Genomic DNA, 6,114 nt, shown 5'->3' with positions numbered 1-6,114 from the left:
CTTATGTGATGATGTAGTATTGGATTTCAGATTTGGGTTGACATTTGAATTGGGTTTCATTTTTTGGGGAACTGGAGGAGTAGTGGTAACAGGCTTTGCAGTAGTAGCTTGGCTAGGAATAGAGTTGGGTGTGGTATTAGGATTACTGCTTTGGGTTGTTGGGTTATTAGCACCAGGGTCTGTTGGTTCTGTGGTCTTGGGTGGTGAGGTATTATGCACTGGTTCAGTGTTCTTGTTGAATGGAGTCTCATCAGCAGGGGTAGTGGGTTTATTAGCTTGGTTTGGGGTTTCATCCTGTAGGGGTTCAGGGTCAGCTTCATCACTAACCTCTCTCAAATCATCATGGTCACCCTCAACATACTCCACAATCTCATTTCCCTCAAGAATTTCTGGTGTTGAAACTGCATGCTCAAAGTAAACATCAACCAGCCCCTCATTCTTTTCACCCATGAAACACATCTCTCTCAACTCATCATCACAATTCAGAGCTCTTAACCCAATGTCTAAACTCCTCCCGGGCACATGCCACCAACATTCTCCTATCCTATCATATCCTAGTTCCTTATAATAATTTCTCACCCAAAAAACATCTAAAGTATCTACATCAATGTCCCAAATGCATGCCTTCTTATCAGGAGAATATATGGTCATCTCTTTTTCATCTTTCTGAAACTTTCTCCCATGGTGGAACATTATATCTAAGTGCACATCCATCTGCATGATTCACAAAAATTTCTTTTCAGCACCAGTCACACACAATGATCCCTTTAACATAGTTTTCATCAACTACATTCATACATTATACAAACATATATCAAAATAAAACAAATTTATCCACCATCAGAACAGAGCATGAAGACAAACTCCAAAAAAATAGTTGCAGACAACATCCAAATAAAACCCTAGCCCAAATTCCACTACAAACCTTAGGGAAAAACAACATACAAAGCAATAAACTATGATCAACAACCATCAACGCATTCCCTAAAATTTGAAAAAATAAATTTTTAAATTCTTCACTAACCTCGGTGACGGAACAGAAGCTCCTTCTTGCAGCAAAGTACCTCCTCAGACAACTGTTCAGTGTTTTCTTGTGATCAAGTAGTCTCCGGAATCCTATTGCTTACTCGTTCCTGATTTCAGTGAGTAACGGAAGAGAGACGTTTTTCCTTTGTGTCAGCCATGGAGGGGTTGAAGACGAAGAGTGAAGTCCAAAGAGGGAGAGGCCAACGTTTTGTTTTCCATCGCATACAAACGACGTCGCTCAAAGGGGGATTTTAGCGCCAATCTACAAACGACGCCGTTTCCAGCGTGTCCAGCGTGGCAATATTTGCCGAGTCATTAACGACGTCAGACCTCCGGCGACGGAAAATAGGGAAAGGACTAACGTGGTGCATTTTTTCGAATCTGGGGGACTAATTTGGTGCAATTGGGATCTGGAGGACTAAATCGGTGCAACTCGTCAATCTCAGGGACCAAAGTGGGGCTTAACTCAAAAAATTACTAAAACTCTACAAAAGAGGTATATATTTGAAAGTTATTTAAGAAGTGAATTGGAATTTAGAAATTAGTAAATGATATAAAATAAAATATATATTAAAAATATATAAAATAATATAATTAATTTAATAATTAATTTTTAGTATATATAATATTTTTGTTAATTAAAATAAAATTTATTATTCTCTCAACTAATTTTATTTTTTAATTAAAAAAGTTGATATATAAAACACGAATACTATAATAACAATCTTACATGATGTGATATTAGTCTTTTTTTTTTTAACAATGAAAATAGAACTATTTAACAATTGATGTCTTTATTTTAATTTCTTAAAACTTTTCAAAGTTTTTATTATTTCATCTTTTAAAATTATTTTTATTTGTACTTAAATTTTTCAAGCACATTTTTAATAGTTTACTCATGTGAAATTTGTTTGATTTAGTAGCCAATTTAAATTACCAATAAAGAATAAGATAAGATATTTCTATTGGGTTTTTGTTTTATATGATGTGTATATATATTTATTTACTAGTGAACTAAGATTATGACTAATTTTGTATAAATCTTTTTTTTAGCTAAAATTTTGTATTATTTTTATGTAAAAATTAAATAGATATATACAAATTTGATTTAAGAAATATAAAATAAGGAAGAGAAGAACTAAATAATGATTAAAAATGGGTAGAATGTGATTGTTGTTAGGATTTTTTTTTTATTGTTCTTTCGGACAGAATGGCTGAATTTATTTGATAGATATTGTCAAATGCATTATCAAATGATTATAAAAAAAAAAAGGTATAGGAGAATAACGTTTTTTTTTAAACACGTAAAAATATGGTAAAAAATAAAAGTTAGTTTTAATTTTAAAATTTAAAATTTAAATTAATTAGATATAATTCTTGATTTGAATTTGATTTTCAACAACCACAAACCTTTCTTCTACACTACGTTGTACTCCTGCTCCCCGTAATCTTTCATTGTCTCTTGTGAACCATCGCACACGTTTTGGCTTTTTCGTGTGTCCGCAACCGCCGGACACATTCCAACGTCGTCGTGCCTCTCCAACTGCCGCACGCAACCTAGCTTCATCGCGCATTTATCCCGCTCGTCGCTACAGGTAGCCCAGTCTCATCGTGCCTCCATCGTGTTGCTTTGTAGTGAGGTGCCTTTCCTTCCGAAAACGCCGTTGTCTCCGCATCCCGTGCAGTTGCAGCTGTGCGTTTTTCATGAATTCGTGTTCCCGTCGTCACTGCGATTCATGACACCAACGTGATGACAAGGTATGCAGTGAAAATTTTATACGCATGCGGATGTTGATTTTTTTTGTAAATGAGATGTTTGTTCTTAATACAAATGGAAGATTTGTTCTTTATGCAAATAAGATGTTTGTTCTTAATACGAAATGGCTCACTTGCACTCGGGATTGGTGATGGCAGAAGACAGTGGCACTGGAAAGCTTCCTCGTCAACGAGGAGGACTGTGTGCTGAGGTAAGTGACGAACGGCTGGCTGCGGTAAAAAAGGAGTTTGGGTTAGGAAGGACAGAGTAAAATTAGGTAAAAATAGTAGATTTATGGTAAAAATAAAATTGGATTGTTAATGGATTTGAAACGCCTCCTATTATTCACGTTGTTCGCACTTTTGATTGTTGAAACAATTAATTAATAATAATTATATATAATTTGCATCAACATGATAATGATATATTTCCCAAATCAAATTGAAGATGAGAAGGTCTTATATAAGCAAATGAATCTTTTGTTAACATTTATTTATTATTCTTAATAAATGTTTAGAAGACTAATTTATCAACTTTTCGTTTGTTTAAAGGATTTGACAAATTTTTTTTGGACAAAAAAGGATTTGACATTTAAAACATTTTTTTTTGGATGTGGCCTTGGGCCAGCCAATCAACCCGACTTAAGGCACCAGAAGCTAATAGACCCGCAACCAAACCCAGACCCGCCCCTGACCCGGATACAACCTGACCCTCAACAACCCAGCCCGATCTTCTCCCTCCTTCACAACGAGCTCTCCAGCGTTGTGTCCTTCTCCTTCAACCATGGTGCATGTTTCTGATTCCGAGCTCCTCCTCTCCCATTGCCTATGTCGTCCCTAATCCTGAGGATTTCCTACTGAATTAGGCCGTTGCTGCGCCTCACCACGGATGTCCCTTCCTAATCTGCATCCCCTTTCCTCCCTCCAAACGCCGTTCCACGCGCCGCTCCTCTTTCGATAGCCTTCAATTGGATTTGTCGTGAAGCCTCTGTCGAATCATTGGGTTGACGATCGCTACCCCCTCTCCGGCATACTGCATTCTGTGTCTCTACCCGATCAATTCTGCCTCCTCCTCGGTCCTTGTCTGTTCTGTCGGAGGCTTCCTTGTGGCTGTCGTTGGTGGGAAGGTGCGCTGCTTTGGGACGATGCTGCTCCTTGACTTTCGCTGATGGCTTGTCTCGGGTTTCCATTTCCACCCCTCCAGGTAACCTCTCTTCTAATTGTAGTTCTTGATGGCTGGTTGAATCAGAATTGTTGTTGGCTAGATTCTGTATTACTTGATTCTGTATACCTTGAATATGCTGAATTGATGCGAGACTTGCTTCTGATATGATTGTATTCCTTACTTGAGTAGGTGGGTTCATTGTCCACTGTCTCCCAAGATTATTTCCCGCTACCATCGCTGCCAGTTGGTGAGCTAATTTGTTGCCATCCCTTGGAGTTCAGGTAGCTCCCACATCTAGAGCCTCGTCCAGCAGTTGGAGAATATCTTAAATGATTGCATCTACTTCCGTTATAGGCATTCTAGTCTTGATTGCCTGAACTAGAGGTAAACTGTCTGTTTCAATTATGTAATTGGGTATTTGAAGATTCTTAATGAGTATGAGTGCTTCTCTGTATGCTTAAGCTTCCGCTGTTAATGGTGATATTGTCTTGAATGTTGCTGTTGTCCCAGTGATGACATTTCCTTGCCAGTCCTTTACTACCACTGCAAGAGCTACCGTACCGGTATCCCTGTGGAAAGCTGCGTCTGTGTTCACTTTCAACCTATTCTTTGGCGGCGGTCTCCAGGTAAATCTCTTTCTCACACCGCCCCTGCTTGTCCCTGGTATGTTTGTTGTGATGGATCCCTGTGTTGCCTTATGAAATTCTGCTGTTAGATATTCTGATTGGATTATTACATTCTATTGACTGATTTCTGTTTGCTGGAATATATGCTGGTTCCTTGCTTTCCAAATGCACCAACAAACACATCCGAGATTGCATAAAATTCTCCCTTGTTCACTCCCGGTTTCAGTCTTTATTCTTCTGATTTTATCCATCATCCATTCTCCAAAAGATCTTACATTATAGGCCGTAGGCACAATTTGAATGCTAGATCCAAACCACACTGCTCTAGTCCACAGGCACAATAATAGCGCATGTTCAATTGTTTCATCCTCTTTCTGGCATATGCTGCATGAGGGCGTCGCTGTAATTCTCCGCTGATGCAGATTCGTATTTACTGGCAGAATTCTGTGCACTGCTTTCCATAAAAATATTCTAACCTTTTGAGGCACCGATAGTCTCCAAATAGCCTCCCAAACCTCCCTCCAATCCTGACTAGTCGAAGCCTTGCAGATTCTTCCCTCTTCCTTCGAATCCTTCTCCTCCTTAGCGGCATGGTAACCGGTTCTCACAGTGTACTGTCCATTATTTCTGTGCTGCCAAACAAAGTAACCCTTCTTATTGATCAGGCTGATATGAGTTTTGGTTATTAATTCAGCTACGCTTCCATGAAATATTTCTTTAATTTTGTTCCTATCCCAACCCTCCCCTTCTCTAATCAGCTCACTCACTTTTCTAATACCTCCTTCTCCGCCTCTTCCCAATTTTTTTATCCCTGCCACCCAATTATCTTCCCAAATATCTACCTCCGCTCCATTCCCTATACTCCAACTTCCTTTCCTTCTAAGGAAATCCCTTCCCTCCAGCAAGCTCTTCCATATCCATGATGCGTTCCTTCCTTCTCCCGCCTCCCATAGGCTACAATTCAGGTAATAAATGGCCTTTAGATAGTGTTTGATAGAGAGACAGAGACAGAAAGACTGAGACTGAGAGACAGAGACTAAGAGATAGAGATTGAAATAAATCTCAGTATTCTGTTTGGTGCAAAATAGGAGACAAGAATTAAAACAAGAATGAAACTTTAATTTAATTTGTACAAAAGGTAAAGTTAAAATTAATTAATTGAAATGAAAGTATTTTAGGTATAAAATGTTATTAAAGTTTTAGTCTCTATCTCTAAAAATTTCAGTCCCCTGTGTCCCTAATTTTTGGAGGTACTGAAATACTGAAATTTTGGAGACAGAGACAGAAATTTTAGTACCAGTCTCTGAACCAACAAACACAATACTGAGTCTCAGTCTCTCAATCTCTGTCCCAGTACCTCAAAACAAACGCTACCTTAGAGTCCGAACCCATATAGCATTCTCCTCTTTTAACAACCTCCAAGCTTGTTTAGCCAGGTGTGCTATGTTTTGGCATTCTAAATCCTTGAATCCCAAAACTCCATTTGTTTTTCTCTTTGTTATTTTTGCCCAACTCTTCCAATGAATGCTTCTTTCCTTTCCA

Source organism: Arachis ipaensis, chromosome B2 (assembly GCF_059453495.1).
Source record: "Arachis ipaensis isolate K30076 ecotype BB chromosome B2, ASM5945349v1, whole genome shotgun sequence".
NCBI lineage: Eukaryota > Viridiplantae > Streptophyta > Magnoliopsida > Fabales > Fabaceae > Arachis > Arachis ipaensis.
This window is presented reverse-complemented; position numbering follows the sequence as displayed.